Raw genomic sequence first — 11,681 nt, forward strand, 5'->3', positions numbered from 1 at the left:
AATAATTTTTTACATTAAAAATTATTAAAGTAAATCTAAAAATAAAAAATAAAATTTATCATCTAATAGGAGCTATTTGAGGAATTAAAAAATATTATTTGTTAATATTTTTAGTTTGACAAACTAAGGTTTAAACTAATTTTTTATTTCATTAGAAGTAATTGTTAATTTACTATAATATGATTTAAGAGATCATTACTTACTTTCAGTCATCTAATGATTTAATTTTAGAAGTAATTCATTTAATGAAATAATTTATTGGAATTCTTTCAATAACAATTGGTATAAAACTATGATTAGCTCCACAAATTTCTGAACATTGTCCAAAAAATAATCCTGGTTGATTTATTAAAAAAATTGATTGATTTAATCGTCCAGGAGTAGCATCAATCTTAATTCCTAGAGATGGAATTGTTCAAGAATGAAGTACATCTGTAGCTGTAACTAGTTGACATCGAATTTGATTATTAAAAGGTAAAATAATAAGATTATCTACATCTAATAGACGAAAATTATTATTATTTAATTCATTTGTAGGAATTATATAAGAATCAAATTCTAAATTATTAAAATTTGAATATTCATAACTTCAATATCATTGATGACCAATTGTTTTTAAAGTAATTAATGGAGAATTAATTTCATCTATTAAGTATAATAAATGAAGAGATGGAAATGCAATGAATATTAAAATAATAGCAGGTAAAATTGTTCAAATAATTTCAATAGTTTGTCCATGTAGTAAAAATCGATTATTAAATTTATTGAAAAATAACATAATTATTATATAGGAAATTAATATTGTAATTATAATTAAAATTAAAATTGTATAATCATGGAAAAAATTTAATTGTTCTATTAATGGAGATAAACTATTTTGTAAACCTAAATTTGCTCATGTTGCCATTTTCTAATAAATTTTTTTTTATATATGAAGCTTTAATTCATTGCACTAATCTGCCATATTAGAAATTAGAAGATGTTAATAATGGTAATTCTAGATAAGTATGTTCTATAGGTGGTGTAGAGTGGAATCATTCAATAGAAGAAGATAGTTGTATAGGGAATAAAGGATTTCGTTGAGAAATTATTCTTTCTCAAAAAATAAATAAAAAAAATAAAATTCCAAATAATGAAATTGATCTTCCTAATGAAGAAATAATATTTCATGTTAAATATCTATCAGGAAAATCAGAATATCGTCGGGGTATACCTGCTAATCCTAAAAAATGTTGAGGAAAAAAAGTAAAATTAACTCCAATAAATATAATAAAAAATTGAATTTTTAATCATAAAGAATCTATAGTTAATCCAGTTAATAAAGGATATCAGTGAATGAATCCTGCTATAATAGCAAATACAGCTCCTATAGAAAGAACATAATGGAAATGAGCTACTACATAAGTATCATGAAGAATAATATCAATTGAAGAATTTGCTAAAATTACTCCTGTTAATCCCCCTACTGTAAACAAAAAAAAACAAATCCTAAAGTTCATAATAAAGCAGGATTATGACATTGATCACTTTTAGAAGTAATCATTACATAGTTTTAGACGCAACACATTTTATTCAAGTTTAATATTTTTAAACCATGTACTGATGTATGTAGAACAAGATTGGATGGTTTTACCTACAATTGCCCATTTAGTCTTTTTTTTTCAAATATGATTTCAAGTTGAAGTCCGTTTTCGTGCTCCGGGGTGACTTTGATAACCTGCATGTTCACCCACATTAAGTTATTGATGTCAATGTTTTTCATTCAAATGCTTGTTTAAACTAATTCTGGAAAGATACTCATTGTTAAATAGATGTTAATTGGTATTATACAAAATATTTCAATGTACTTTAAAATTCGAGTAACCAAAATTCGTATAATTTGTGTTCAACTAGAATAAAAGATTCTGAAAACCTTTAAAACTGCTCAAATTGTTTTGTTTCAGTGTTTTATCAATGTACAAAAAGTTTCATCCATTTTAATATTGAACAATAAAAAAATGTTCTGAATTTTAGCTTAAAATAATTTGAAATAATTGCCGACTAATTTCACAAAAAAATGTATTAAAAATAAACAAACTCTTAAAACTAAATCTAGCATAACCCAATCTAAAAGAAAATAAAAACTCGCTTGTAATTTGTAACCGCTCGGTTACAAATAATAAATATTTCTAAGTTAAGATGCAATTTTGTTTAATCTGGTGGAAGGTTTAATACCGATGTAAATATTAATATATAAAAAAAATAAAACCAAACCCTATCAGCCTTGTGGGTACAACTTCAGTGGGCGGAATTTGGGAAATCTAGCAGGAGTCAGCTACGAGGGTGGTTGGCTGCATTGGGATGGGTTGGTACAAGAAGGAACAGGAGGAAATTGGAATGAGGAGGTTCTTAGTAGCTGCACGACGGGAAACCGCTCTTTTGGGTTTCAACCACGGAAGCGAGTGGATCAAAATCTGAAAAGTTCAAATTAAGATTGTTAACCAGAAGTGGTGAAACCGGCTAGTTTAGCCCTGGTTGCCGGCCTGACTAAAGTCGCCGGTTAATTATCAAGGACCAGCGAAGAGTTTGCCTGTCTCGCCCTGATCAGTGCTACTGCTGATACGGCTAACCGTAAAAGAGATAGCAGGCCGTCGTCGTGGGTTTCATCGACCGTGTGTTGTTAATCACTCCTCCCGTTAAACGCAAAGGACGACCGCGTGACGCCAGGGATGATCTGCCCTATCGCCATCACCAGAGATCCGCCCGCCGCCACAAATTTGGAAGCTGAACAAATTAATAGAGTAAGTTAATAAATCTAGAAAAAATTAAATTCAATTCACACCCTTCGACCAGATCCGAAAACCCTCCCACAACGATATACGACCCTGGGACCCGAGGACCAAAAAGAGGCCTTCCGTGCCCACCCCGGAACGTCCATACCAGGCGTTGGGGTTTAGGCGGGTTCCCTTCAGGAACTGCATCGTCCATCCTCGGGGGCTGAGAGCAGCCGCGATCCCGTAAACGGTAACAAATTTATTACTCTTGCTCAAATCTGAGATATATTTGTTTTATAAAATATAGACACTTTACGAAGCTTCGTAAAAATCAGGTAAAGTCAAATTTCGGTTTTTTGTAGTTTTTGTACCCAAAAGCCGAACAATATACTCAAAAAGTATAACAAATCAGTATTTTATAAGTTTAGAGTAAAAATCATTTCAAATTAAAATGATTCGGTAGACTATTCTGGTTTAATAAGCGATCTACGAAAAAAGTTTCGAGTGATCAAAGTCACTCCGATGATCAAAATCACCCGGTTTACGGTACCTTATTAGGAACCTATACCTGACGCTAATGATCATTTGATGACATTTCGAGGAGAAAAAACTACATTTTATCTACGTATCCTCTGCCATCGAGTGCGGCATATCACCCGCAATTTTAATGCGGCATCTATCCTAATTATGGGGAGAGATGCCGCACGACGACATATTCCTTTGGACTTATGGATGACCATACTCATGATCAGAGTGCCTTCTAAAAATAATCGAATGATTTAAAAAACGAAATTATAATGTGATACTGAAAAATCTTCGGCACTATGTGATTCGACTGGATGCACATAATCATTAATAAAATTTTCGCTAGTTAATAATAAGAATTATTTTACATCTCCAGTATTGTAATTTTTCGAAAGATAAACTCACAATACCTTATTACCGTATAAAAGTGAACCTATATACGAGATAAAGAGAGTGCGGCATCTCGCCCGACGCGGCATCTCTCCCGAAATTTGGTTACTTCGGTTTATTCTTTAAAGTTTCAGGCACTAACTTTCTTGAACGCATGAATTTGTATTGATAACAATTAGGTTATGAAAAACCTGTTTTAATCCACCTAGCGGTGCAATTGTGCCTTTCTCATTTCTCTTATCTATAGCACGGAGGCTTTTTATGTTCAACATAGTTGTGGAAATGTCCATTACATTCTTAGTACACTTTGCATTTATACACAATGGCTTGCCAGCCACGAACTTGATGAGCTACGTGTCGACGGTGAAACACTTGAAACAAAAAAAATATCGTACTTCATTAGCCTAATCAGTATTAGATCATTGTTATCTGCTTGCTAACTCATTTTGTCATGCGGGGGTGGGTATGTGAGGAGGGCGAAAGTCCCATGAACGAACGACTCCCCAGCTTAAATTGGTATGCTTTGTGATATAGTGGTGGTTTAAAGATGATGGGGTTGAAGGGGAGGGGTATGAGGGCTGAGGGGTGATTTAAGGAGATTTTAAGGGGGGGGGGGGTAAACGGTAGAGGGGGAGGGGTGTAACCCCTCTCCTTAAACCATCAACTACGCCCCTGTTAAAATCCAGAAACCTTATGCGAGTCAAAATTAGGTTGACGTTTTTCAGAGTGATTGCATAACCTTTCTATATGAGAAAGGCAAAAATGTGCCAAAATCCAAAAAAGATAATAGTCGTCAATTTTTTTTCGAGTTTGCATCAAATCTCGACGTTTCATGCACCTTGAACACATTTAGCATCAAAAATAAAAATTCTATTTTTAATTTTTCCTATAGTTTATATGAGAAATTTCTGTGTGGCCGCACTCTTAAACCCGTAATTCCGGAACCAGAATTCCGATCGATCCAAAATTCAAAAGCAGCCGATGGGAAGGTTGCACCTTTCCTTTGAGACTAAGTTTGGGCAAATCGGTCCAGCCATCTCTGAGAAAAATGAGTGACATTATTTGACACACACGCACATATATGCATACATACACACACATACACACAGACACACACATACACACACATACAAACTTTTTCCGATCTCGACGAACTGAGTCGAATGGGATAAGACACTTCGTCGCTGTTGTGCTATCTTATGACAAGCGCCATTTAGCACATTTCGAGAAAAACGATTTTTAAAGTTTGAGATTGAATATCTTGAAACTTATAAATGGTATAAACAATCCAAAGAAGACAATTGATGCTTCTATCTGTTCTGCATTAATCTCTCAAATATTACGAAGATCGGTTGACTATGTTGCGAGTTTTTACTATGAATGTAAACAAAAGTCGCACTCACACGTGTCATAGGCGTGTATTGATGACAAAATTTGTATGACGTGTCATAATCGTTCATGGAAAATTTTCCAAAGAAAAAAATCATCACTTTTTAACTTTTATTCATATCTTTGGGTTCATATGGTCTATAAACATTCGGTGAAATGCATTTTAAAGGAAATGAGTCAGGGAATCTAGAAAAAATGGTTATTCTTGATTACAGTGTTGCCAAATATATTTTATTTCCAGTTCAAAACTAAAACTGTGTTTTTCTCACAACTCGTATAATTTTCTTTCGAAAATGTTTATGCCATTGTGTTCCTCAGACATTTTCACACATAAAACCGTCTAAAACTTCAATATAACTTGAGCCAATCCCTAGATATAGTGATTTGAAGCAAAAAACTCACAATTTCTTATCATGTTTCTAGCTATATCTAAGTAACCAAGTAGAATTTCAAAATTCTGAAAACGCCACTTTGTAGAGATTTTTCAAACAAATAATGTGGCATATCTAACTCAGGTTACCCCAAAATGGCGTTTGTCATAAGATAGCACAACAGCGACGACTTGGCCCTCCGGGCCGGGATTAGGTTGACGTTTTTCAGAGTGATTGCATAACCTTTCTATATTTATTTATTTATTTATTTATTTAGGAGCAGGGAAAAGCCCGCTGGAGCTGAATTTAGCTTTAACTCTCTCTCCAGCAGGCATAAAACCTCCTCATCTTTTATATCAACAGATAACAAATATCCAAATGATACAATTCAACACTTATAACTACAATTAAAGCTAACAGCAAACCTTAATTACTATGAACTATTACTAGACTACAGCTAATAAGATAATGAGCTCAAAAACGATTTTTTGATGGCATTACGGGACAAATGAAAGTCGAAGTCGTTGGAACAGCGATTGAAAAGACGGCACATACTGACGAAAGGTCCGTTATAGCCATAATTTGTTCTGGCTAACGGAATGCGAAAGAAAGGATGGGTTCGAAGACTACGACGATGAATGTCTATGTCCAAAAGTAGCAGAAGTTCAGAGCAGTCGATTCGAGATTGCAGTAAATCGGCGATGAAAACTGCTTTCGAAACATCTCGGCGTACAGACAGGAGATCGAGATCAATAAGCTTACAACGATCTATGTAGCTCGGTAGGTGCAGTGGGTCCCTCCATGGGAGTCTACGAAGTGCGAAACGAACGAATTTGCGCTGAATGGCTTCGATGCGTTGAATATCATTATGGTAATAAGGTGCCCAGACTACATTGCCATATTCGAGTGTAGAACGGACTAAAGCACAATAGAGTGCTTTTAAACAATGTATGTCGGTAAAGTTCTTGGAGACTCTAAAAATGAATCCTAGCAGCTTGGAGGCCTTAGAAATAGTGTACTCAATATGGTGTTTGAAGTTTAGTTTGGGATCTAAGTAGACTCCCAAATCTTTAACATATGATTCCCGTTTGAGAACGGTTTGTGAGATATTGTAGTCGAAATTAACTATCGAGTGTTTGCGAGTAAAGGATATAACCGAACATTTGGAGGCATTTAACATCATCCTATTGGAATAGCACCAATTGGTGAATACATCCAACTGGGATTGCAAGAATTCTGCGTCTTTGGCATTCCTGATAAGGTGAAATAGTTTAAAGTCATCGGCAAATGATAGTTTCTTGCACTTAAGCAAATGGTTTAGGTCGTTTAAATAGAGCAAGAATAGGAATGGTCCGAGATGACTACCCTGAGGAACTCCGGAGCTGATGGCAAATGGTGGAGTCGTGCAGTCGCCAATTTTCACTGCCATTTCACGTTCGGTTAGATACGAGTGGAGCCAGTCCAGGAAGGAGCCATTAAATCCAAGTCTGCTTAATTTGGAAACTGTTATCTGGTGATTAATTTTGTCGAATGCCGCGGAGAAGTCGGTGTATATGGCATCTACCTGCAGTCTTGCTTGCAAGCATTGACTTATGAAAGATGTGTAAGATACCAAGTTTGTGGTAGTTGACCGTTTAATCATGAAGCCGTGTTGAGTCTCGGATATGTAGTTAGAGCAGTTATGAGTGATGAAATCGAGCACAATCAGTTCGAATAACTTAGACACTGCACATAATGCAGCTATTCCGCGATAATTCGAAATTTCGCTTTTGTTCCCTTTTTTGAACACTGGGAAAATGTATGATTTTTTCCATAAGTCGGGAAACATTCCTGATGACAGAGAGCTATTGAACAGCATTGATAATGGAAGCTGGAGACTATCAGAGCATTTTTTTAGTACGATAGATGGAATTCCATCGGGCCCTGGACTGGACGATGACTTCAGCTTAGAAAATGCTCTGCTGACTGTAGCGGGTGTAATAATAGGGTGAGAGCCGATTGGAGAACGTAGAGGAACGACGTTAGCAGCTTCGGAGATTTGATCATCAGATAAGATTTCTTCAGAAAAAACGCTACTGAAATGTTGGCGGAAGAGGTTACATATTTCGGTAGGAGATGATGCTTGAACCCCGTCAAGTGACATATAAGATGGTAAACCGACTTCCTTCCTCTGGTCATTGACATGATTCCAGAAGCTTTTAGGGTTGGTTCTGAGTTTGTTCTGAATACGTTGGTTATAGGAATAGTAAAGAGCCTTATTCAATCGTTTATAGCGGTTATTGAGATATAAGTAATGAGATCTAAGGTGGAGTGAGGGTCTCTTCGTTAGTTTTCTTAATGCGGAACGTTTAGCGCATTTGTAGCGTTTCAAAGTGGAGTTAGACCAAGGTGGGTAGATTGGTTCACGGCATAGCTTCTTTGGTATGAATTTATCAATAGCATATGCTACAACATGAGTCCATGACATAGCAGCAGAATTGCACTCACGATTGGATAACAGCGCGTTCCAGTCAAAATTTGAAAGAAATTGATTCATTGCCGCAAAGTTTCCGTTTTTAAAGTCATAGAATACAGCTTCAGCGGTGTTTTTAAAAATAACTGGTGAGCAATTGTGAATAGTTATTCGAAGTGGAGGATGATGGCGACAAGTTTTTACAAGCGTATCTGCAACATCTACTGTAAGTAAACCGGAAAGATCTTGACTGGAAAAACAGAGGTCAAGCAAACGATTGTTGCTGTTGAAATTATCGTTAAACTGAACTAAACCGGCAGTATTATAGTCGTCCAGAAGTCTCAGAATATTTGAAGTTTTTGTAGAATAAGTAGCATCTGGGTACAGGTAGTTAGATGAGCAGCGGATCCATTTAATACCGGGAAGATTGAAATCGCCTAATACAATGATTTTATCATTTAAAGCCATTCGATCCGTTATCAATGACAGTGAGTTCAAATGTTGGTCGATTAAGCCATAATCAGACACACGATCGGGCGGAAAATAGAGAACGCAAACGTAAAGTGTATAATTTGAGAGCGTGAGAGCAATCCAAACTTGTTCGACACTGGCACAATCTGGGAGAGGTACGAGATGCGATTTGTATTCAGAACGGCAAGCTATTACAACTCCCCCCCCGCTCTTCTTAGAACTATTTTGTTCGTTTCTATCCTGTCTATATACTGTATAAGAGCTACCAAAAATTTGCCTCGATAGAGTGTTGTCGTTCAGCCAGGTTTCGGTAAATATATACAGATCATAGGCGCCGTCGGAGCACGCAAGACGATACTGATCGAGCGAACTATTTAAACCTCCGATATTCTGATAAAACAAATTTATACTAGAGTTGTTTGAAATTGCCGTGTTGTCTGGTAAAAAGTTTGCCCTTGCGTTGCGGGACGGGGAGAGAATTGACGGTACGGTTGGGGTGCTCTTGTAAACGAGAGTGGGGATTGAGTGTTGCTGTTGGGGATCTCTTGTAAGCGGGGTGGCAAGAAGCGGGACGAACTCGGTCTGCGTTGCGTGTTTTGTTTTGGGCCGGGTGGTGCAAGCTGCTGTTTGGGATTGTAGTCTAAAAAAGGAGCGATTGTTACTCCGTTGGGCCAAAAGTCTTGTTTAGTAATTGACTCTTCAAATTCAGAAGGAACATTCAATTTGAATGAGATGAAAGATAGGGGACGATCTTGGTTTGGGCGCACTAACTTCAAGCACTGAATACGGTTACGGATACATTTGATGCGGGCTTGTACGTATGTAACAATATTTTCTTCTTTTTCGCTTGGCAAAAATCTAGTAAGATAGTACCAATTACCTTCGTAAGAGGCAACTGGTACATGCTGAGTGGTGGGGGCTACCAGAAGGGGTGTGATTTGATTGGCTTGGTTATCCTGACTGTCGTTACTATAGCCGTGTGATCCAGCAGGGCGAGGTACACGGAACTGATTGGGGCCAACGTATGGTATATTAGAGATAACATTGACTTGCCTGGCGGAGTTGTTTTGATTGATAAGCGGCGGGTTCCTTAATGTGTTCGTATCGACTAGCGTCGAATGGATGTAACGTGATGCAGCATGAGTTAAAGTAGTGGGTTGTGCAGTAGATGTAGATGACGAGGCGATACCAGATGATGAATGATTTTGTAGGGCGTTACAGAATGCGTTTGCGTTGGCGGAGCTGGTGGTAGTAGCAGTGAGGAGTGGCGGTGGCAGTACAGATAGGCAGGCAGTGGCGGTAGGAGCTGGCGGGCGAGCTGATGCAGTACGTGGGGGCAGTGGAGCAAAGGTGATGTTGGTGGTGATCGTATTCAGCGCCGATGGAGTGGCATGTTGAGCATTAGTGGCGATCGGGTCAACGACGGTAGTTGTAGTTTCAGTTTCGGTTGGTTCGAAGTCAGTTGTAATGGTATTAGTGGGTGCTGGGTTGAAATGTGAACTGGCAGCAGCAGTCGGTGCCGCGGCGGTGGAGTCGAAGAAGTCCATTCGGCTGTGAACGGATGAAGCAGAGGCATACGGTAGACCGCAGGTGGTACTGTTGTTAAGTTGATCGTTTGTGATTATGCCGTCGGAGTTTGAAGAGCCGGGTAGCAGATTCGTGTGACTATTCGAATCTGAAACGGAGGAAGCTATAATGTTTGTGGCAGAAGGACTGGATATAGGAACGTTGACTCTCGGTATTTTATCAGGTTGCGACAGGGATGGTCTGGAAGTACTGCTTGTGCGAGGCCGTTTATTGTTGTCGTCAATTAACGATTCGTAGAGGTTGCTAATGTTGAATTGCAAATCGTCGAGAAACTCAAGGAATGGGGCGCCATCGTTGCTGATTTTATCCGCGTTATTGCGAAGTCCGGAATGACAGCTTGGTTTCGTACATTGTTGAGAATACATACGACAGATAATCTGCATGGTATCCGACAAACCACCAATCAGTTTTAAAGCAGTGTTCGTGCGTTGTAGAATTAGATTCATAGTATCATTGGACGAATTGTTCCGGTTGGATTGGACTCGGCACTGTGGGCAAAGCCAACAAACACCAGGAGCATCTCGAATTGACTTGACGAGAGAGCTATTTAAATTGGCGCATTTGAGGTGGAGGCCTTTAGAGCAGAGTTCGCATAAAATTTTGCCAATTCGCGATCCTGATCCACCAAAACAAGTATCGGCATCGCATTTGCTTCTTGTCATGTTGTCGGCGAGATGAAGCGATGACAGAAGCGTGAGTGCCTGTGGGTGCTTGCCGATCGTTGATGCGGTGAGTGTCGTAGAGCGAACAATGGCTTCTGATGTTAATTTGCAAAAAACTTTTTGCGATTGTAGGCACTAATTATGAAGCGTATTCCAGAAGGGAATAACTTAGAGAAGACGATCAAGAATCTTTCACTAAACAAAGTCCAAACTATTGAACAGGCGGTAGTATTTCACTGGTAATTGATCGAAGTTTGAAGCGCGGAAAAAAACACTTGTAATGACTGGCTATACACTGAGAAAGGCAAAAATGTGCCAAAATCCAAAAAAGATAATAGTCGTCAATTTTTTTTCGAGTTTGCATCAAATCTCGACGTTTCATGCACCTTGAACACATTTAGCATCAAAAATAAAAATTCTATTTTTAATTTTTCCTATAGTTTATATGAGAAATTTCTGTGTGGCCGCACTCTTAAACCCGTAATTCCGGAACCAGAATTCCGATCGATCCAAAATTCAAAAGTAGCCGATGGGAAGGTTGCACCTTTCCTTTGAGACTAAGTTTGGGCAAATCGGTCCAGCCATCTCTGAGAAAAATGAGTGACATTATTTGACACATACGCACATACATACATACACACACAGACACACACATACAGACTTTTTCCGATCTCGACGAACTGAGTCGAATGGCCGGGATTAGGTTGACGTTTTTCAAAGTGATTGCATAACCTTTCTATATGAGAAAGGCAAAAACGAAAATTTCAACGAATTAATGCTTTTTGCCTTTCTCATACAAAGAAAGGCTATGCAATCACTGTAAAAATCGGCTTTTTAACCGAGACCCGGAGGGCCGAGTGTCATACACCATTCGATTCAGTTCGTCGAGATCGGCAAATGTCTGTGTGTGTATGTATGTGTGTGTATGTGTGTATGTGTGTGTGTCATTTAAACTCACACAATTTTCTCAGAGATGGCTGAACCGATTTTCGCAAACTTAGTTTCATCTGAAAGGTATAACGCTCGCATAAGCTGCTATTGAATTTTTAGTCGATCCGACTTCCGGTTCCGGAGTTACGGG

The 11,681-nt window shown here is 38.0% G+C and overlaps 2 pseudogenes; both read right to left on the reverse strand.

Moving 5' to 3' along the window:
* Positions 1-238: 238 nt before the first annotated feature.
* Positions 239-907, reverse strand: LOC131695090 (cytochrome c oxidase subunit 2-like; annotated as a pseudogene).
* A 58-nt stretch (positions 908-965) lies between these two features.
* On the reverse strand, positions 966-1,842 carry LOC131695093 (cytochrome c oxidase subunit 1-like; annotated as a pseudogene).
* Between the last annotated feature and the right edge of the window lie 9,839 nt (positions 1,843-11,681).

The sequence above is a fragment of the Topomyia yanbarensis genome, unplaced genomic scaffold (genome assembly GCF_030247195.1).
Source record: "Topomyia yanbarensis strain Yona2022 unplaced genomic scaffold, ASM3024719v1 HiC_scaffold_280, whole genome shotgun sequence".
In the NCBI taxonomy this organism is placed as follows: Eukaryota; Metazoa; Arthropoda; class Insecta; order Diptera; family Culicidae; genus Topomyia; species Topomyia yanbarensis.